The following is a 23,543-nucleotide window of genomic DNA, read 5'->3' as shown; positions in this document are numbered from 1 at the left end:
GTATGCGCATATGCTATGGTAGTCAGGATTTGAGTGTCAGAGGATACACTGACTCAGATTATGGAGGAGACTTGGATAAGAGGAGATCTACATCATGCTATGTCTTACATTGGCTGGAGGTGCCATATCATGGCGATCTCGATTACAAGATTGTATTATGTAGTCTACTACAGAAGCTGAGTATGTTGCAGCAAATGAGGCATGCAAAGAAGCTATTTGGCTTGGTAGATTGGTAGCAGACTTGGGAATCAAAGTAGATATGGCAGAGTTATATTGTGATAGTCAAAGTGCTATACATTGGCAAAGAATCCAGTGTTCCATTCGAAGACTAAGCATATTGATGGGAAATATCACTTCATTAGGGAAGTACTTGAAGACAAGCAGATACAACTGATGAAGATCCACACCAAGGACAATCCTGCTGATCTACTTACAAAGGGACTTCCAGGAGAGGGCTTTGTGCATTGTCGTGAGTTATTGGGCATTGGATAGATGGCAGCCATGTAAATCTTTGTACATTTATGTTCATAGATTTACAGTTACTTAAAGTGCCACATTGGACTTTAAGTGGGAGGTTGTTGGGATTAAAGCCCAAGTGGCCTCTTATACGGATATGGCCGCCCGCCCGCCTAGCTCGCTTATCACTAACTCTTTGTATATACTCACTTATACTTGTGTGAATAATAAGATTTGGGTGATAACCCTTCAAAGAATTCTCTGTGTACTGTGTAAGCTCTGTGTGTGTGTGTGTGTGTGTGTGTGTGTGTGTGTGTGTGTGTGTGTGTGTGTGTGTGTGAGTTGATCTAAGCTTCGCTCCGCGACTTCAAATTCAAGCCGGTTATTTATTACCGACGGTACCCTAGGATAACAGTCCCAGCAAATTATACAAGTACTAGTACACAAATAGCACCAATACCAGTCCAGTGGAATACAATACACAAACAGTATCAGTACCAGTATCAGTACAATACCAATTGTACTAGTGTGTCTCAGTACCAGTACACAAGTAGCACCAGTACCAGTACATAAGTAGCACCAGTATCAGTCCAATATAATATTGTGCCAGTACCAATACACAAGTAGCACTAGTATCAGTAACAATTCTAGTACCAATGCACAAGTAGCATCAGGATCAGTATATTACCACTACTAGTGCCGGTACCATATGTGTGTGTGATAACTAGGTAACATTAGGGTATCGCCTCATGATACATTTTTTGAAAATCACCAAGTGAATTCAAGCTAGAGATTCACCAAAGGTTTCCCAAGCCATCAGTCCCGAGCTAATAAAACCAAGGAAATAGCAACACGCTATAACTAGCCATGTGTGTGTGTGTGTGTGTTTGTGTAGCTGTTTTAATTATAATAAATACACACCAATGAACAAGATGTTCAAAAAGACGACTGGGTAAAGTTGTCTAGGCAAAGATAAGTTCAGAAACAACCCAGTCTTTGATTCATAATTGTACAACATAATAAGAACGAAGTATCACTCCGGAAGCATGAGGACTGGTTGAGAGGTAAGCTTCTCTTTGAGCTTGGAAAAAGATTTTTGCTCCTTAGCAGTCCATGAATACTTAACGTTCTTCTTGGTTAAGTCGTGTAATAGTCCTGCTATTTGAGAAAATTTTGCTATGAAGCGTCTATAGTATGCACACATACTAATAAAGCTTCTTAGCTCATGTAGATTCCTTGGATTAGGCCATGCTTTTATTACCTCTAACTTCGATGGATCCATACGGATACCATCTTGAGAGATAATATGACCTAAGTATTGAATCTCTTGAAGGAAAATTTTGCTTTTCTTTTGGTTGAGAAAAAGCTTGTTCTCCCTCAATGCTTGAAAAATCACTTGGAGATGTTGCTTGTGTTCCTCCAAGGACTTGGAGTAGACAATGATATCATCAAAGAACACTCCAGTGAACTTGTGGTAGGGTCTAAATATTTTCTCCATCAAACAATTGAATGTGGCAGGTGCATTGGTCAAGCCAAAAGGCATGACTAGATATTCATAAAGACCAAACGTTGTACGAAATGCGGTCTTTAGGATATCTTCCTCCACTATCATTATTTGATGATAGCCACTTTTAAGGTCAATCCTACTGCAGTAGGTAGAGCCTTGTAGCTTATCAAATAGATCTTCTACCCGAGGTACTGGAAATCTGTTTTTGATAGTGATATTGTTTAGTATGCGGCGATAGTCCACACACATGCGGTATGTACCATCTTTCTTTTGCAATAAAAGGACTAGAGAACAAAAGGGAGAGGAGCTAGGCCTCACCATCCCTTTGTCTACCAATTCTTGTACTTGCCTCATAATCTCCTCTTATTGAGCTTGGGAAACTCAATAAGGAGGCTTGTTAGGTGGTGAGCTTCTTGATAGGAGCTCAATTTGATGGTCATCATCCCCTCGTTTTGGAGGTAAGTCCATAGGGATAACATCGATGAACACATCTTGGAATCCTTTTAGAAAGTTACACAATTCTAACTCTTCTTGATTCCTACCATTTTCACTTGATAAACCATTAGCGTCATTAGTGGATTCTTTGACAAAAATCATGTACGCAAAAATTGAGCTTTTCATTGACTTATCAAAAGCTGGTGGATTTACAAGTGATATAGTATGACCAGACTCATTAGCATCTATATACATGTTCTTTCCTCTGTAGGTGAAGTAGATTCTCCTTTCAGGGAACTTCATGTTGGCAGCCATGCAATCAAACCATGGCGCCCCTAGGATAGCATCCTCATGTTGGAGACGAGAGATGAAAAAATCTTCTTTGTCGACATAGATTTGGACATGAAGCCTCAACTTCCCAATCAAGGGAGTAACGGAGGCTTGCTGTCCCTTGAAAGTTGTGTCATCCGTTACAATATCTCCCATCTCAAAAGCTTGAATGCGCAACTTGGTGGCCAACTCCGTTGATATGAAGTTGTGAGTAGAGCCAGGGTCAAACAAGATGAAGGCATCATGCTCCCTTACCTTTCCCCAAGCATAAGAGAGAGGTGATCCTTTGCAATGAGCATCCTCTTTTGGAGCTTCGATAGTGGAAGCTCTAGGAGTCTCATTGCGAGCATTTCCTTTGGGGCAAGAACGATAACCATGTCCTTGCTCCCCACACTTAAAACGTTTGTGATCCTTGCGAAAAGTTTCAAGCTCTTCAGGAGAGAGTTTATTTTTACCTTTTAAACTCCTTTCTCCTTGGACCGATTGTTGTTGTTGTTGTTGTTGGAATGGCCTTGGGAAGAATTTTGGGTATTAATTTTTCCGTTTGCATCACTTTTGTCTTTATTTTCCATGGGCTTGACATTCCGTCTAGCCCCTTGTTGGAAATTGATGCGCGAAGCAACCATGGTATGGTAGATTACTTCGTTGATAGAACTAGGCCGTTGAGAGTTGACATACTCGGCCATCTCTTCAGGTAATCCTGCACATAATTGTTGCTTTTGCTTGGTGAAGTCTATCTTCTGAAAGACAGTAGCCTTGAGATGTAAATCCCAAAACTTGTCCACATATTTGTGAATAGATTCATGAGAGAGAAGTCTCAAACTCTGCCGTTCGGTGAGCACTTTGTCCTTTGCATCGCTTGCAAGGAATTGCTTCATGAGGCAAACTCGTAGAGTTTTCCATGTCTTTGGGGCTTCATTGTTGCCACGAAGGCTAGTCCACCATTGACGAGCCAATTTTTGGAAGTGCATAGCTACATGGTGTAGCTTGGAGGACTCCGTGAAGCCCTCGTCTCCAAAGGCCGCATCAAATTGTTGGATGAAGGCCAATACTTTGTTGGTAGCACCAAAGGTGCCATCATAGGTGAGAAAAGAGATACTCTTTCCTCCCTCTTTGAAGTTCTTTAGCTTTTGTGACCTTCGCCATGCAGGGTAAGATTTGTGATGTCCTCCCCTCTTGTATTCTCTAGGAGAATAGCCATAGCTTTCATCGGTAGAGGAGGAAGGTGAAGAGAAGGAGAAGAGGGTGACCTCTTTCTTGCTTTTTTCTTTCTTTGTTTCGTCTCTTCCCTTTTGGAGTGACGAGGAGAAGGACTATGGGTTAACCGTTTCCCCTTAGGAGGAGTTGGCAATCGTTTAGTCCGCCTTCTTCGTGGAGCCACATCTTCGGAGGAACTTAGGGATTCATTACTTTCTTGATCTTTGGATTTCTCCTCTCGTATGGGAGAGAGTCTTATTTTGGGGGTCTCATCAAGAGGCCTCCTAAGCTCTCTCTCTCTCCTCTTGGAGAGGAAAGGAAATCCCATAAGCACAAAGTTCTTGAGTAGCTTCGGTTTGCAAAGCGGGGTTGCCCATAGCTTGTTGCAACCTAGTAACAAGATAATTAACAAACATGGGGGCATCATCATTAGCACCTTCATGTGAAAAATCAAAGTTGTCAATGTTCATTCTACTCTCTTGGTTATAGTGTGTTAGCTAAACTTATGTGTTTACTTAGTGTATGCTTTGGCAATTCAAAACCTTAGTTGCTACTCCTCTTAGCCTTTGAAAATATGCACTTAAGTATCTACACCACGGCTCAAATCGGTTAATTATAGAGAGTAGTGGAATGGGTCTAACATAGCAAGGTTGCCAAGGGATAGCTCCTTTCGGACTTCTTATGGCTCAATATTGGTAAAGCTGTAGGCAAGTCTAAGAAGACTCCATTATTAAGACCAAAGCTCCCAAGGTGTGCACCATATCCCACATAGTGGGCTCAACAAAATTGATAATAGATCCCAGTCCCACTTACCCTAATATAATTAACAAAACAACATTAATAGGCTACTTAAGGACCTCTCTTCTTAAGCAAGAAAAGAGAAACCAAATGCTCTGATAACAATGTAATGGAAATGGCCTATGAACTTTGAGAATAGCGAAATTAAGAGAATTACAGTGAGCATTTTTGTGAGATTCCTTTGAGAATATGGAGTGTGAACTAAACTCATGGTAGCAACATAAACATAGTACGTAATTAACTTGGCATGAACAATACTTTTGCAAGAGAGAGAGAGTATTAGAGAACATGACAATAGATGAGGACCGGATTTACTTGGAGCCGATCCCCCCTCCAAAAGGCGTTTGTATTATAGATTCTCCCATCAAGAGAGACTTTGTTACAATACAATCTTAGTGTTCCTTGTGACCTTGGTGATGCTATGAAGATGGAAAGCTTCATGCATCACGAGCTTAACATAAACTTTGCAAAAAGAATTAACTATCCCAAGCCTCAGTCCCAAGGCCTCAAACACCTTCGAGGGTGGAGAGAGCTAGCGAGGAATGAGGGTAGGGAAGAGGAAGAAGAAACATTCCATAGGAGAAAGAAATAGTTCCTCACTTATCATCACTCTTCTTGCTTAGCATAGCATAATAGAATAGTAATGAAGATGAAGAAGATGGAAAGCTTAAGCATTGAAGCATGGCTCTTGGTTGGATTTGCATGCCATAGCCAAGAGTGTTGGTGTAGGCTCTCCACTTCTCAACAAACTTGGAGAAGGATATGGAGCTCTTGCATTTTGCACTCCACACACAATGAGAGAATGTGTGTGTGTGTGTGTGTGTGGGAGAGTATACCCCCCCTCTCATGGTTGGTCCACCTCTCTCTCTCTCTCTCTCTCTCTTGTATTATTTTATTATTTCCTTTGGATATGAGTCCTCTTTTTCCTCTTTGAGAGAAAGAACTTAATTATTTATTTTTATGTATCTAAATTCTCATTGGACCCCTTTAAAACCTATCCAATAGCATTCAAACACATCATGAGGGCCACGTGTGGAGGATCATCTGAACATGTGTGTTTTATGCTTATTAAGTCATTTGGTTGAATGGAATACTTCAAAGACTTATTCAATCAAGCATGGCACGTTCATGTCTCTTGAGAGTTATCTTTGAATTGAATACTTCAAGAACTTTAATCATTTAAGCATGTGAGAAACACCTCAAGCTTTTGGATAAAGTTCCCACTAAAACTTAGCAAGCCAACAAGCACCTCATGCTTGGGTAGGATTCCCACCTCAACGTTAGCCCTAGCTTGCCTAAGGTCAATTTGCCTAAGGTCAAAGACTTTTGAATACTAACTTTTGGAGGTCCTTAATGAAGCTAACCCTATGGTCTTTACGCTCCATTAGGTAGCATTTCTCTTTGACAGACATCCTCTCATTTGGACCCCTTTACCATTGGCCCCGTGTTGAGATAGATCCATAAGCCCAAGTCTATATTCTAACCCTTGTTCCCGTTTAATATCCCACATTAAATGATCAGTTAACATGAGAAAATCATTCGGGGTTGGTTAGATATTAGATTTTATGACACTTGGCTACATATGGTAGGCTACTCTTAGATTAGCTACTGTCCTATGTATTAAAATGTCAAGGAATTTTTCTTTTAAACATCATATTCCTTCTAGAGTCTCTCCATATGTTTTAACTTCTTCTTTTTATAAAAAATGTTGACTAATTCATAACATTCTATGTAAAGTATGAAAAAAATCTTGCATGCAATGCTAAGTTTTGTAACTTCATCTTAAAATATGTTTCGAGGTCAAGCCCTTCAAGGCCAGAATCAACTAGGATTATCATTCGACCAATTTTTAGGCCAGATATCAAGAACCTAAAGTCACTAAGTCATCTTATATTTTTCAACAGGTTATGCATATTTACCAGCATTATACTACATTCCATAAATAATTCCCTTTGAAACTAAAGTAATAGGTGAACCATCAGCCCAGAGAAGTACCAGCCAAACCTAGAGAGGTATTAGCCAGAGCCAAAGAAGTATCAGCCAGAGCCAAAGCCAGAGCCAGAGCTAGGGCCAGCCAGAAAGCATGCCACCTCAAACCATTCCCAAAAATAGCTAGCTAATGAGAGTAGAGTCTTTTCCAAAAAATGACTAGTCATATCCAGGGACGAGGATTAAAGACCAGAAAATGAGCTGTAGACATAGCTAATTTTTTTTCTTGAAGCATAGATAAAGATCAAATCTCAGTTTGTAAGTCAAGGACACTAGGCTCCCCCTTTATAACATCATAACCTAATCAGGGACCAGTATTTAGCAATAGGCTAAAGGAAAGTTTTTCTGCAGATAAATAGACTCTCCATATCACAACAGGCATTAAAAGCATCAAAACCTGATTAGTAACCATATGTTGGTCAGAATCATAGGATAAGCCAAATCCTAGGTAGAAAAGCATAAAGAACCAGAATAAGCATGGTTTACATATATTTTTAAAGGCAACACCACCACCAAGAACCAAATGTAGTGGAACATATATATGAATAAGGTTAAAAAAGGACCAGATCTAAGCCAGACATCCAAGCAACCAACTGTAGGTTAGATTTTTTGTTTAGTCAAAGGAAATAGTTTCGCCCATATCACAATACCCTACCATACTCAGGTAGTAGAAAACCAAATCAGTATCTATTGTTCAAGTATCAAAATCAGATCAGTATCAAAACCCAGAATGTTTACATATATTCTATGGCAGCATAACCAGCATCGCCACTAGGCTTTCAACATCATACCCACCATAGGTAGCATGTTTATGCAAAAAACACTAATTTCTCATAAGTTTTCATGATAGGTAACTACTTCATAGAGTAAATTCTCAAGTACAGGGAGCAAGACTGGAGCCCAAAATAAAAAAATAAAAAATTATTTAGTGTTTTCCAGTCAAAAAGACCAGCAAAATTTCACTTGCTTCCTCTATTGTGTCCAAGCTTCAGTTAAACAACATCCCTTGAAAAAGGCCTTTCTTACAAAATAGGGCAAGAGTTTAGCCAGTATTAGGAATTCATCTCGGAATTCATCTCATCAGTCTAAATATAGCAGTACCCGATTTTTTGTAAGTCAAAACAGTCTCCCCCACCATACCATAGCACATTTAGGTAGTAAAAAAACTAGATCAGTATCATATGTCTGTCAGAATTGATGCCATTTTTTAGTACAACAACAAAAACTAGAGTAAGTATGTATGTACTCAATACCAGGCAAGAAGCAAAATAAACCCTTTATCACACCATTTTCCTTAGCTAAAGAAAATTGCAAATGAACAGTTCTTTTAATATTCTTAAGAAAAACCTGTTATAATCACTCAACAGAGCAAGGGATTATCTAAGCATTGAGAAAAAATATATATAACCTGTGAGCAAAAGCAATCCCAAGATTTTCTTCAAAGTGCCAGGGGAGACCAAGTCTAAGTGAACGGAAGAGCCCCTCACCTTAATATAGGGGTCAAAGAAGCATGTCAGTAGTCGTCACAGCATGCCAGGTATGACCACTCCCTGCAAGCCATTCATAGTGCGCAATCCTCCTCGGGATCCTGAGCGGGCCCTAAAGAGGAGGAGATATTATGAAAATGCAGAGCTACAAGCCTCGCCGGGAAGCCAACATCATCAGAAGGGGAAAGGTCGATGGTCCCCGATATTGCATAGAATACCTTGCAGTGGTTTAAGCTAGGAGACGCCATATAAACACCATATAGGGAAGAGTTATTTCCACAAGGGACTATTCCCATAGGGATAGATTTATAGAGGATTTTGCTACCAAAACAGCCTAGTGGATAGCTTTACTTAGCCATTGTGTTCTCCATAGCAAAGGTTAGCAGTAATCATTATGTAAAGCATAAGGTAAACTCCCATAAGGCAACAACTCAAATCTAGTTTGAGTGTAAATGGTTGGAAGCCATATTTTTTAGCCAGATACAATGATTCAGGACACAATCAGAACCCCTCCAGATGCTACCTTAGTCAGATGTTGTGACCAAGTGTGTGTGTGTGTACCTTCCCTATCCCAGGTGCCATACACAATGGGTTTTGGCAGTAGGCCCATTGTGTATGGGCCTACTGCCTCATCAGAAAGATGAGTTTAAAAGATCCTTTAACATAGAAGTGCCAAGTTGGAGTGCCCTTATAGAGGGTAGAATTGTCTGTATGAATACAATATTAGATATCGTCTTCAAGACATTAATCTTGTAGGAGTTTTAAGGCTTTATCAGCCAGTTTGAGAAAGTCTGGTTGGCATCGAGTAGTCTTTAGATGATATACGCCAAGATTTTCCTCTTGTTCCAAAAAGTCATCTGATGTGTAATAGGTAGCATGTTCCTGTAATTGTCAAAATACAATTTGCTTAAGCATAGGTGAGTAGAATTGGATTAACCTGCTACTTAAAACCGAATGAGCCAAAAAGACTACAATAGTCGTGAGTAGGGATCCAGTCTATAGTCAAGGAGAGACCACCTAACACTTGTCGACCAGTCAAGGAATTATAGATAGTGGGTCACTCAAAGCCTAAAGACACAAAATATTCAAAGCCAGTGTCCTGTTCCTCCCAGTTGCCTGGGAGGGCCTAGTGTTTAGGGGTGTGTGTAGCTGTTTTAATTATAATAAATACACACCAATGAACAAGATGTTCAAAAAGACGACTGGCTAAAGATGTCTAGCAAAGATAAGTACAGAAACAACTCAGCCTTTGATTCATAACTGTACAACATAATAAGAATGAAGTATCATTCCAAATGAGTTTGTACAAAGGTATCAGAACTATCCCAATTGAATTATCAAGAGTTTTTAGATTCGGACTGCAACAAGCTAAACCTTTTTAAGCCAAGATAGAATTCTCACCTGCATCCATATAGTCAAGACAACAGATATGTTAGACTTGGCTACGTATGGTAGGCGTCAAAGAATCTATCAGTGTTATCCATGTCAAACTTAAACATTATTAAATTAGCCGCTGTCCTATATATTAAAATGTCAAGGAACTTTTTTAAAAAACATCATATTCCTACCAGAGTCTCTCCATATGTTTTAACTTCTTCTTTTTATAAAAAAATGTTGACTAATCCATAACATTCTATGTAAAGTACAAAAAAAATATTGCATGGAATGCTAAGTTTTGTAACTTCATCTTAAAATATGCTTCGAGGTCAAGCCCTTTAAGGCCATAATCAACTAGGATTATCATTTGACCAATTTTTAGGCTACATATCAAGAACCTAATTTTTTTTCTATTGAAGCATAGATAAAGATCAAATCTCGGTTTGTAAGTCAAGGCCACCAGGCTCCCCCTTTATAACATCATAACCTCATCAGGTAGTAGTATTCAGCAATAGGCTAAAGGTCAATTTTTCTGCAGATAAACAGACTCTCCATATCAGAACATCGTAATATGTTCAGGTATTAAAAGCATCAAAACCTGATTAGTAAGCATATGTTGGTCAGAATCATAGGATAAGCCAAATCCTAGGTAGAAAAGAATAAAAAACCAGAATAAGCATGGTTTAATATATTCTTTAAGGCATCACCACCACCAAGAACCAAATGTAGTGGAATATATATATATGAATAAGGTTAAAAAAGGGCCATATCTAAGCCAGACATCCAAGCAACCAGCTGTAGGTTAGATTTTTTGTTTAGTCATAGCAAATAGTTTCCCCCATATCACATTACCCTACCATACTTAGGTAGTAAAAAACCAGATCAATATCCCCCATATCACAATACCCTACCGTACTCAGGTAGTAAAAAGCCAAATCAATACCTATTGTTCAAGTATCAAAATCAGATTAGTATCAATACCAGATTTGTACAAAATCTGGAATGTTTACATATATTCTATGGCAACATAACCAGCATCGCCACCACCAGGCTTTCAACATCATACCCACCATAGGTAGCATGTTTATGCAAAAAACACTATTTTCTCATAAGTTTTCATGATAGGTAACTACTTCATAGAGTAAATTCTCAAGTATAGTGAGCAGGACTGGAGCCCAAAAAGAAAACACCTAGTTTATTTAGTATTTCCTAGGTAAAAAGACTACCAAAATTTCACATGCTTCCTGTATTGTGTCCAAGCTTCAGTTAAACAACATCCCTTGAAAAAGGCCTTTCTCACAAAATAGGGCAAAAGTTTAGCCAATATTATGAATTCATCTCATCGGTCTAAATATAGCAGTACCCAATTTTTTGTAAGTCAGAATAGTCTCCCCCATATCACCGTACCATAGCACATTTAGGTAATAAAAAAACCAGATCAGTATCATATGTCTAGAATTGATGCCAATTTTTAGTACAACAACAAAAACTAGAGTAAGTATGTATGCACTCAATACCAGGCAAGAAGCAAAACAAACCCTTTATTGATGTGTGAATATCATTACCTAGGTTATCATACCATTTTCCTTAGCTAAAGAAAATTCCAAATGAATAGTTCTTTGAATATTCTTAAGAAAACATGTTATAATCACTCAACAGAGCAAGGGATTATCTAAGCATTGAGAAAAAATATATATAACCTGTGAGCAGAAGCAATCCCAATATTTCCTTTAAAGTGCCAGGGGAGACCAAGTCTAAGTGAAGGGAAGAGCCCCTCACCTTGATATAGGGGTCAAAGAAGCGTGTCAGTAGTTGTCACAGCATGCTAGGTACAACCACTCCCTGCAAGCCATTCACAGCGCGCAATCCTTCTCGGGATCGTGAGTGGGCCCTAAAGAGGAGGAGATATTATAAAAATTCAGAGCTACAAGCCTCGTCGAGCTACCAACATCATCAGAAGGGGAAGGGGATCGGTGGTCCCCGATACTGCATAGAATACCTCGCAGCGGTTTAAGCTAGGAAACGCCATATAGGGAAGGGTTATTTCCACAAGGGACTATTCCCACAGGGTTAGGTTTTTAGATGCACTATGCTACCGAAACAGCCTAGTGGATAGCTTTACTTAGCCATTATGTTCTCCGTAGCAAAGGTTAGCAGTAATCATTATGTAAAGCATAAGGTAAACTCCCATAAGGCAAGCACTCAAATCTAGTTTGAGTGTAAATGGTTGGAAGTCATAATTTTTAGCCAGATACAATGATTCAGGACACAATCAGAACCCCTCCAGATGCTATCCTAGTCAGATGTTGTGACCAAGTATGTGTGTGTATAGAGAGAGAGAGATTTTATAGCACATCTAATTTATTACAGTACCAGTACCAACGCCAATACACAAGTAGCACTAGTACCAATACATGACTAGACTAGTACGAGTCTAGTATAATATAGTACCAATACATGTACACAAGTAGCACTAGTATCAGTACCAGCTCTAATACCCATACACAAGTAGCACCAGTTACCAGTACTAGTACCATATGTGTGTGTGGGGTTTAGGTACCTTTAGGGTAGTAGTACCACTACTAGTATCAGTAGTAGTACCAGCACCAACACTAATGCTATGTGTGTGTGTGTGTGTACCCGCCCTATCCTAGGCGCCATACACAATGGGCTGGCAGTAGGCCCATTGTGCATGGGCCTATTGCCTTGTGAAGTAGATGAGAGTAACAAAAGTCGAGTAGGAAGCATTCATTAGCAGAGATGTGCCAAGTCAAAATGTTCCTGAAAAGTGTCAAACAATCTTATCAACACACTATCTGATATTATCTTCAAGGAAGACATTACTCCTATAGGAGTTTTAAAGCTTTGGCAGCCAGTTTGAAAAAAGTATGGTTGTCATTCATAGATCGGTAGAAGATCCTGCTATTAGTTCTAATGTCAAAGGATCATGAATGCATCTGAGTGCTTGAAGTGAGGCTTTAGAAAGAGGCTTAGTAAGAAGATCTAACCTTTGAGATAGTGCTAAGCTATGCATTGTCAAAAAACTTATGTTAATAACTGGCATAAAAGACTAATAGTAAGAACTGGTAGCTTCTTCAACCTTCAACCGACTAGGAGAACCTATAAGGGTCGTGTGAAGAAACCCCATCCCACATGTATCGGTCCTAGAAACAACTCTCAAGGATGAACACCGCGGGATATAATATAGTAACTAGGTCTTTGAATAGTATCACTAGTATCCTTGGTCTAATAATAGTATAACATAAACACCAAAGAATTCTTTCAAATTACAAAAGACACTAGAAACTATGTCAGTGAAAAGGTGGTATAATTACCATTCATGGTATAGAACGGACTTATACATAAGTACAATAGAGTAAGAGCTTGAAGATGTATTAGTCCAACATCTTCACTCCAAGGAACTTTGAAAACCATAGTTGAGAAGGTAACCCTCACCTGCACCCATGGAAACAACACAACATATAGTTAGTATTGGCACCGTATGCAGGTGATGCACGGGTATCCCACGTGTTATAGATGTCACCCAACAAGATTGCTTTCAAAGACAAATAGTAAAAAACTATCATCAAACATTCATTCGGCCCTTTTAAGCAATTTTGCCCAAGATCCATATATACAACAGCATGAGGAATATTACCATACTAACAAGTGAATTACAACCCATCAAACAGTTCGGACAACAATTCCATTTCAAAACCACAAGTCACCTTAGATTAAGTCAGAGCTTCAAGCTCCACAATAGCCTACTTATCCATGCCCTTTGCCATAGATCCAACACTTAACATTATCCCTTTGCAGGAAAATCCCTCACAGTCCTAATGTATAGACAACTACTCACGAGTACTCACACACACCACCAATGCTAAGTGAGCATGTAAACTTTTTATAGGGTTCGGAGCAAGTAGCCACCTTCCTTTATAGCCGTATTGCGGGCCTGGCTTGAAGAGGGAAATGGTGCAGCAACGAGAGAGAGAGAGGTGAGGATAGAGAAAAAAAATTAAAAATAAAATTATATATATATATATATATATATATATATATATATAGAGAGAGAGAGAGAGAGAGAGCCACCACGTTATAAAGCAGAAGAAGACAACATTTACAGAGCCAGGTAGCCCACCCATAACTCATTTATTAACCAAGGGTTAGGTATCATTAAGGTACCACCTAAAAACTACCCTAGTGAATTCAAGGCGGTTATTTACCAAGGGTACCCCAGGCCAACAGTCCCAAAAAATTATACCAATACTAGTATGTTAGGAAATAAGACGTAGCTAAATAGATAATTGAGTAGATTACTTAATGGAGAGAGACAGATTTATATACACGAGATTATAGAGTAGAGTAGAGAGAGAGAGAGAGAGAGAGAGAGAGAGAGAGAGAGAGAGAGAGAGAGAGAGAGAGAGAGAGAGAGAGAGAGAGTACACACGATATACGTGGTTCACCCAATGTGGGCTACGTCCACGGGAAAGCAGCCACTCAATGGATTTAGTACTTCAAAACAAGAAGTAGTTTACAAAGGGATTATACCCTTAATGGAGCTCCTACCTTGCTTCACTCTCACCACCTCACACTCACCTTGTTGCATCAACTTCACACTATGAAATGTGTGTAGAAATGGCCTCCTTTTATAGGCCAAAAGGGCTGCCCTCTCTTATGAGAGACAGCCATGTGTAGCCGCCCTTGTGCGAATAAGTCCAAATCGGACCCTCCAATCCGCCCATGTGTCGCCGCCCTTGAGAAGACAAGTCCGCTTTTGAATTCGGCCACCGGCCACCGGCCACCGGCCATTGACTTCCGACCACCGGCCACTGGCCATTGACTTCCGACCACCGGCCATCGGCCATTGAATACCGGCCACCGGCCAACCGACCGGTTGTTTTCCGACCACTTTCCTGCCGCCATCCGGCCATAATATTTCGGCGAAAAAGAATATTCCGGCGAAAAAAAAGTCTCGAGGGCCTCCGCCCCTGAGGCCTTTAAAGTTGCCCTTGATTCTTGTCCGTGAAAATTTTGGTTTCCGGTGAGTGATTTTCCTTCACGCACGATGGCTTCTCCTCATAATGGGGGCATTACAAATGTGCGCTTTTACCACAGAAAATTACAAGGGTAAATCAGGCTCCATACTTAACAATATCCCACTTGGAGACTGATCTCCAAACCAAACCTGTGACTGCTTTCCATTCTGGCTTCTTATCCTTGAATGCCGATTGAAGATGAGCAAAAGCTCAACTTCTTCTTGTTGACCACCTTTGTAAACATGTCTGCAGGATTTTCACTTGTATGCACCTTTCCTAGCTTTAGTTGTCCCTCTTCCAAAAGAGTGCGTATGAAGTGATATCTCACCTCAATGTGCTTTGTCCTTGAATGAAAGGCTGAGTTCTTCGCAAGATGGATAGCGCTTTGGCTATCATTGTACAAGACACAATTGTCTTGTTTGAATCCAAGCTCTTCTAAGAATCTGTGAAGCCACAGAATTTCTTTGCTTGCCTCCGTCATTGCTACATACTCTGCTTCCGTGGTAGAAAGTGAAACCACTTTCTGCAGCTTTGAAGCCCAGCTTACTGCTGTGCCTCCAACCGTGAACACATAGCCAGTAGTGCTCCTTCGAGTATCTTTGTCACCTGCCATATCTGCATCAGCATACCCTTCTAGAAAAATATCAGTTCCTCCAAAATACAAAGCATTTGTTGTTGTCCCTTTTAGATACCTAAGTATCCACTTCACAGCTTGCCAATACTCTTTACTTGGGTTGTCCATGAACCTACTCACAACTCCCACTGCATGTGCAATGTCTGGCCTTGTCCAGACCATAGCATACATTAGAGAACCTATCGCTGCAGCATGTGGAACTTTAGACATATAGGCTATCTCCTCTTGTGTCTTTGGACACATATCCTTCGTTAGTTTAAAATGACCAGCCAAAGGTGTAGAAACTGGTTTTGCATTTTGCATTGCAAACCTTTCTAGTACCTTCTTGATGTAATCTTCTCGAGATAGCTTTATTGTCCTCTTCGTCCTGTCCCTTGATATTTTCATACCAAGTATCCTCTTTGCAGCACCTAAATCTTTCATTGAAAAAGATTTGGACAGCTCCTCTTTTAGGTCTTTGATGTCCTGCATGTTAGCACTTGCAATCAACATGTCATCAATATACAACATTAGGATGATGAATTTCCCATCTCCCAAATTCTCCGTGTAGACGCAGTGATCCGAGTTGTATCTTGTGAATCCATGATCCAACATCCATCGATCAAACTTCAAGTACCATTGTCTTGATGCTTGCTTTAAACCATACAAGCTCTTCTTTAATCTGCAAACCATTTTCTCCTTAGCTTTTACTTCATACCCCTTTGGTTGAAGCATGTAGATTTCCTCCTCTAAGTCACCGTGAGGGAATGCCGTATTTATATCCATTTGCTCGAGATTTAGATCATGAGCAGCCACAAGGCTTAATACAAGCCTAATTGAGTTCATTTTTACAACAGGAGAAAATATTTCATTGAAGTCAATACCTTTGTTTTGAGAAAAACTTTTTACCACAAGCCTAGACTTGTACCTTTTCTTCCCACCTTCTTCTTCCTTTAGCTTGTACACCCATTTGTTTTGAAGTGCCCGCTTACCTTTAGGCAACTCAACCAACTCCCATGTTTGGTTGCGATGTAGTGAGTCCATCTCCACTTGCATGCTCTTCGTCCATTCTTCTTTGGATTCATGTTGCATAGCTTCTTCATATGATTCCGGCTCTCCAGAATCTGAGATCAAGAGATGGTTGAAGGAAGGAACAAACCTTTCTGGAGGTCTACTTTCTCTTGTAGATCTTCGGGGAATAGGTTGAGGCTCCTCATTTGGTTGACGTTGTTGCACATTGTCACCGTTTGCAGTCCTTGAGTCTTCACCGTCCTCAACCTCCATGTACTCATCACCTTTTTCTTTTGTTTGTTTTCTTTCCAAGTAATCTTTGTACATATTTTGTTCGTTAAAAATTACATCCCTACTCCTTAAGATTTTACCATCTTCAGGATTCCATAGGCGATACCCAAAGTCTCATTCTCCATAGCCAATGAAGAAACACTTTTTGGACTTTGCATCTAACTTTGATCTTAGGCTTCTATCTATGTGCATGAAAGCCTCACACCCAAACACTTTGAGAAATGCATAATTCACCGGTTTACCTATCCATGCCTCTTCTGGAACTCCCCCATCCAATGCCGTTGAGGGTGACCGATTGATTAAGTACACAGACGTACTTACAGCTTCCGCCCAAAGCTCAAGCGGTAGGCCTGCATGTAGCCGCATGCTTCGTGCTCGTTCCATGATTGTCCTGTTCATCCTTTCCGAAATCCCATTTTGTTGAGGTGTCCTTGGGGTTGTCCTTTGCCTCCGAATGCCATTGCTAGCACAAAAGCTTTCAAAAGCTTGGCTGCAATATTCGCCTCCATTGTCGGATCTGAGGCATTTAACCTTGGTACCTGTTTCATTCTCCACAAAGGCTTTCCACCTTTGAAATATGGAAAATACATCGGATTTATTCTTCATGACATAAACCCATGTTTTTCTAGTCGCATCGTCTATGAATGTTACATAGTACAATGAGCCACCAAGTGATGGTGTACTTGCAGGACCCCAAACATCAGAATGAACCAACTCAAGTTTTTTATTTTTTCTTTCATTTCCTGATTTTTGAAATTTTACCCTCTTTTGTTTACCATAAACACAATCTTCACAGAACTCTAAGTCCACTTCTTTCAAACCTGGTAGAAGCTTCTTTGTTTGAAGGATTTGCATTCCTTTGGCACTCAAACATTAGAATGAACCAACTCAAGTTTTTTATTTTTTCTTTCATTTCCTGATTTTTGAAATTTTACCCTCTTTTGTTTACCATAAACACAATCTTCACAGAACTCTAAGTCCACTTCTTTCAAACCTGGTAGAAGCTTCTTTGTTTGAAGGATTTGCATTCCTTTGGCACTCATATGCCCAAGTCGGTAGTGCCACACCGCACTCTCAACATCTGTAGTTGCTGCACAAGCTGAAGGTTGCATGCTAACAGTACACAAGTAAAGTGTACCGACTTTTTCACCCTTGGCAACCACCAAAGATCCTTTTGAGATCTTCCACCGTTTGTTTCCGAATGCAATGTTGTGACCTTCATCGTCCAATTGTCCTGTAGAGATCAAATTTTTGCGAAGAGAAGGAACATGCCTAACATCTTTAAGCTTCCATTCATTTTCGTTAGCAGTTTTGACAGAAACTGTACCTTTGCCGACAATCTCACAAGCTTCATCATCTCCCAAGTATACATACCCAAAATTACCTTTGGTGTAGTCTTGGAAATGTTGCTTGTGTGGTGTCGCATGGAATGAAGCCCCGGAATCTACTATCCAGGAATTAGACACATTGTCTAATGAGAGAATTAGAGCATCTTGCTCTACTTTACCTGCCACATTGGCCTCCGATGTTGGCTTGTTGTCTTGAGACTCTATCTCCTTCTTCTTCTTGGACCAGCAATCCTTCTTGACGTGGCCCTTCTTGCCGCAGTTCCAACATTCAAGAACTGACTTTGTGCGTGACTTGCTCCGCCTTGAGCGATCACGACCCTTTTGGTTTTTGAACCTCTCCTTAGGCCTTCCTCTTGTTTCCACTGATAGTGCAGCACTTGATGATTCTCCTGTGCTTCTCCTTCGCATTTCCTCGCTTAGGAGAACACCCACAACATCATCAAACTTAAGAGTACTTGTGCCAGAGATAGAATTACTTACAGCCATCACAAGGCTGTCCCAACTATCCGGTAGAGATGATAGTATAAGGAGAGCTCGCACTTCGTCATCGAAATTGATTTTCATTGATCGAAGTTGACTTATGTTTGTGTTAAAGTCATTTAGGTGTTCTGCAACTGAACCATTCTCTGCCATCTTTAGATTGAACAAGCGCTTCATAAAAATACCTTATTGGATGCCGATGGTTTCTCGTAGAAGTCGTCAAGTGACTTCATCAAGTCCTCCGTGGTCTTCATCTCCGAAACATTGAAGGCCACCGGTGACGCCAAGCTTAACCGGATTGTTCCCAGTGCCTTTCGATCAAGGACAATCCATGCTTCATCTGCCATTGTTGCGGGCTTCTTCGCAAGACTGCCTAGTGGAAAATAGAGGTCCTTCTGGTAGAGATAGTTTTCAATCTGCATCTTCCAATGTTGGTAGTTTTTGCCGTTGAACTTCTCAATCTTGAGCTTCCCTTTGTCCGCCATAACTCCCACTCAATTCAAGGAATCCTTTCCTTGAGATAATTTAGCTATGAGCAAACCTTGCTCTGATACCAGTTGTTAGGAAATAACTTGTAGCTAAATAGATAATTGAGTAGATTACTTAATGGAGAGAGACAGATTTATATACACGAGATTATAGAGTAGAGAGAGAGAGAGAGAGAGAGAGAGAGAGTACACACGATATACGTGGTTCACCCAATGTGGGCTACGTCCACGGGAAAGCAGCCACTCAATGGCTTTAGTACTTCAAAACAAGAAGTAGTTTACAAAGGGATTATACCCTTAATGGAGCTCCCGCCTTGCTTCACTCTCACCACCTCACACTCACCTTGTTGCATCAACTTCACACTATGAAATGTGTGTAGAAATGGCCTCCCTTTATAGGCCAAAAGGGCTGCCCTCTCTTATGAGAGACAGCCATGTGTAGCCGCCCTTGTGCGAATAAGTCCAAATCGGACCCTCCAATCCGCCCATGTGTCGCCGCCCTTGAGAAGACAAGTCCGCTTTTGAATTCGGCCACTGGCCATTTACTTTCGACCACCGGCCACCGGCCATTGACTTCTGACCACCGGCCATCGGCCATTGACTACCGGCCACCGGCCAACCGACGGTTGTTTTCCGACCACTTTCCGGCCGCCGCCCGACCATAATATTCCGGCGAAAAAGAATATTCCGGCAAAAAAAGGTCTCACGGGCCTCTGCCCCCGAGGCCTTTAAAGTTGCCCCTGATTCTTGTCCGTGAAAATTTTGGTTTCCAATGAGTGATTTTCCTTCACGCACGATGGCTTCTCCTCATAATGGGGGCCTTACAAATGTGCGCTTTTACCACAGAAAATTACAAGGGTAAATCAGGCTCCATACTTAACACAGTACACATGTAGCACTAGTACCAGTCTTGTGTAATACAGTACACAAACAGTATCAGTACTAGTACCAGTACAATAGCAGTTGTACTAGTGTGTCCCAGTACCAGTACACAAGTAGCACCAGTATCAACCCAATATAATATTGTGCCAGTACCAGTACAAACGTAGCACCACTATCAGTGACAATTCTCATACCAGTGCATAAGTAGCATCAGGATCAGTACATTACCAATACCAGTGCTAGTATCATATGTGTGTGTGTGGTAACTAGGTAACATTAGGGTATCACCTCATGATACATTTTGCAAAAATCAGCAAGTGAATTCAAGCCAGAGATTCACCAAAGGTTCCCAACGAATAAAACCAAGAAATAGCAACACGTTATAACTAGCCATATATGTGTGTGTGTGTATAGACAGAGAGATTTTATAGCACATTTAATTTATTACAGTACCAGTAACAATGCCAATACACAAGTAGCACTAGTACCAGTGTATAACTAGCACCGATACCAATCTAGTATAATATAGTACCAATACATGTACACAAGTAGCACTAGTATCAGTACCAGCTCTAGTAGCAGTACACAAGTAGCACCAGTAATCGTACATTACCAGTACCAGTACCAGTACCATATATGTGTGTGGGGTTTAGGTACCTTTACGATAGTAGTACTAGTAGTAGTACTAGTAGTAGTACCAGTAGTAGTACCAGTACCAGTACTACCTGTATCAGTACCAGTACTACCAATATGTAATGGAAAATGGTCTATGAACTTTGAGAGTAGCGGAATTAGGAAATTAGGTGAAGCACTTTTGTGAGATTACTTTGTGAGCATAGTAGGTGAACTTAATTGATGGTAGCAACATAAACATGGTACTTAGTTAACTTGGCATGAACAATACTTTTGCAAGAGAGAGAGTTTAGAGAACATGACAATAGTTGAGGATCGGATTCATATGGAGCCGGTCCCCATCCAATAGGCATTTGTATTATAGTTTCTCCCATCAAGAGAGACTTTGTTACAATACAATCTTAGTGTTCCTTGTGACCTTGGTGATGCTATGAAGATGGAAAGCTTCATGCATCACGAGCTTAACATAAACTTTGCAAAAAGAATTAACTATCCCAAGCCTCAGTCCCAAGGCCTCAAACACCTTCGAAGGTGGAGAGAGCTAGCGGGGAATGAGGATAGGGAAGAGGAAGAAGAAACATTCCATAAGAGAAAGAAACAATTCCTCACTTATCATCACTCTTATTGCTAGCATACATAATAGCATAGTAATGAAGATGAAGAAGATGACAAGCTTAAGCATTGAAGCATGGCTCTTGGTTGGATTTGCATTCCATAGCCAGGAGTGTTGGTAGAGGCTCTCACTTCTCACAAGCTTGGAGAAGGAGGTGGAGTTCCTCAACTTTCACCAAGTGAGAATGGATCCACAAAATGTGTGTGTGTGTGTGGTGTATATCCCCCTAGCACCCCCCTTGCTTGCTTGGGGCGAGTTGTAGCTTTTACACATGTTTCAAGCTCATTGGACCCCTCTCCCTCCTAGCCAATCACATGCAACATGCATTCAAGTACATGTAGTCTTTGGACAAGTGTCCTCCTTATCCCTTAGAGAGAGAGAGCTTGAAAATATCTAGATATTTGTTGGATGGAACTAGAATCTCATTGGACCCCTCTTTAGCCCAACCAATAGCATTCAAGCACACCATGTGGTTAAGCATAGGGAGAGTTTGACATGTGTCCCATGTGCCCTTTGAAAAAAAGGGGCGCCCTTTGGGTGAGTGGAAGGTTAAGTCAAAGATTCCCCTATCTTTGGGACTTTCATGCATAGGAAGCTCCTCAAGCACCTTCCTCATAAGCATGACAAGCACCTCAAGTACCTTAGTTATCAAGCATGACAAGCACCTCAAGCACCTTAGTCATCAAGCACGACAAGCACTTTAGTCATCAAGCACACACCTTAGTCATCAAGCACGACAAGCACTTTAGTCATCAAGCACACACCTTAGTCATCAAGCACGACAAGCACCTCAAGCTTAGGTTGGGTTCCCACCTCAAGCTCAGCCCTAGCTTTGCCTAAGGTCAAATGACTTTTAACACTGACCATTGGAGGCTTTAATGAAACTAACACTAAGGTATTTTAAGTTCCATTAGTTAACCTTGCTCTTTGACAGACCATCTCTTATTTGGACCCCTTTACCATTGGCCACGTGATGAGATAGATCCGTAACCACATGTCTATATTCTAACCCTTGTTCCCGTTTATTATCCCACATTAAATGATCAGTTTAATTTGAGAAAATCATTTGGATTGGTTAGATATTATATTTAATGACACGTATCAATAGTAATACCAGTACTATGTGTATGTGTGTGTGTGTGTATGTGTGAGAGAGAGAGAGAGTCTTTTTTTTGCGCTTCACCCAAGTATGTATTCTAGGTTTTGTGGATGAATTTTTTTTTTGCTAAGAGGCTCTACTCCAAAACAAGAACCGCCTATTGGCAACTTTTAAAAACTTCCATATATACGAATATTCCCTTACTCAATGTAGGAGCGTGACCATCACCTACCTTGCTCTTGGGCAGCCTACATTGCCTCTTCCTTGCTTTTATTGTCCGTAGCTTGCTTGCATTCCGGTCCTCTCATTCCGCGACTCTTACCTCACTTTCCCCACTCTTGCCACAGCTTTCAAGGCTCTCTATGGTCGACTCCTTGCCTATGGAGAGAGGGATTGAATGAATGGTTTTGTTGTGCAAGAAGAGACTACTCTTCTGCAGCAAATGAGGCAAGAGAAATTGGGAGAGGAGAGACCAGGTAAGGGCATCATACATGAAGCAGAGGCGATAATTGAGTAGATCAGAGAGGAGAAAGAAATTGAGAGAATGCCCTCATTGTGCAGGTGTTGCTAGCTCGATAACCAGTTGTAGGCTTGAAGCCCAGTAATTCAACCTGCTACTATACTCTCCCATGTTTTTTGCATGCTAATGTGTCTCCAGCTCTAACCACTGCGCAACGAGAGAGAGAGAGAGAGAGAGAGAGAGAGAGAGATTCTTTTTTTTTTGCAATCGCTCCACTTTGTAAGGTTGATCGATCGATGGTGCTGCGGAAGAGGCAGCAAAACTAGGACAAGGGCGGACAAGAGCAAGAGGCAAGTATTCGTGGCCAGGAGGTGTAGGGCAGAGACTCCTCTTCTTCAGCAGGCGCCGCTGCGTTGCTCCTGCTCATTGCTGCACTAGTTATGGCAGAGGGGAAACAACAAGTTGGGGGGACTGAAGCCAACTGCTAGCCTCCATGGCTATTCCAGGTGGGAAGCAAGATGCTCAAGGACTGTGTGCACGGTTTCTACGAAGACGGAGGATATGGATTTGAGCATGGAGAATGGGCTCCATACCCTTTTGCTTCGAGTTGACAGATTTCAAAGCTAATTCATGGCTTTTCGTAGCTTCTAGTGTAGACCAGCAGGTGTCAGGTGGTATGAGGTAGTGATTTATGATACAAGTTACAACAACCCCTAGCAAGCCTTCAAATCCTTGCCAAAAAAATATAAATAGTTTCATATTTTTAGTCGAGTCATACACATTGGATGATGGATTCTTCACATTTTTCAACAACCCCACCTCTAACACTCATGACTCTTTCTTGAATGTTGCAGTGTACTCACCAATCAAACATTTTCATTCTTTATTTTATTTTTTTAAATACATATGAGATTTTTCAGTAACAAAAAGGGAACACATCACTATGGCCTTAGCCCTTTGGGCATGCCAAAAAGTTGCACCAAGGGAAGAAGAAGCTAGCTCTGCTAAT

The 23,543-nt window shown here is 40.8% G+C and overlaps 1 long non-coding RNA gene across 1 annotated transcript; it reads right to left on the bottom strand.

Moving 5' to 3' along the window:
- Nucleotides 1-9,452: 9,452 nt before the first annotated feature.
- On the bottom strand, nucleotides 9,453-23,195 carry LOC147435275 (uncharacterized). The gene is made up of 3 exons (XR_015185037.1): nucleotides 22,307-23,195; nucleotides 12,912-13,032; nucleotides 9,453-9,600 (listed from the first exon to the last, which is right to left on the bottom strand). It is a non-coding gene; the product is annotated as an uncharacterized LOC147435275 (long non-coding RNA).
- Nucleotides 23,196-23,543: the final 348 nt, after the last annotated feature.

This window comes from Adiantum capillus-veneris, chromosome 18 (genome assembly GCF_014529385.1).
Source record: "Adiantum capillus-veneris isolate H3 chromosome 18, ASM1452938v2, whole genome shotgun sequence".
Classification (NCBI taxonomy): Eukaryota; Viridiplantae; Streptophyta; class Polypodiopsida; order Polypodiales; family Pteridaceae; genus Adiantum; species Adiantum capillus-veneris.
This window is presented reverse-complemented; position numbering and strand designations above follow the sequence as displayed.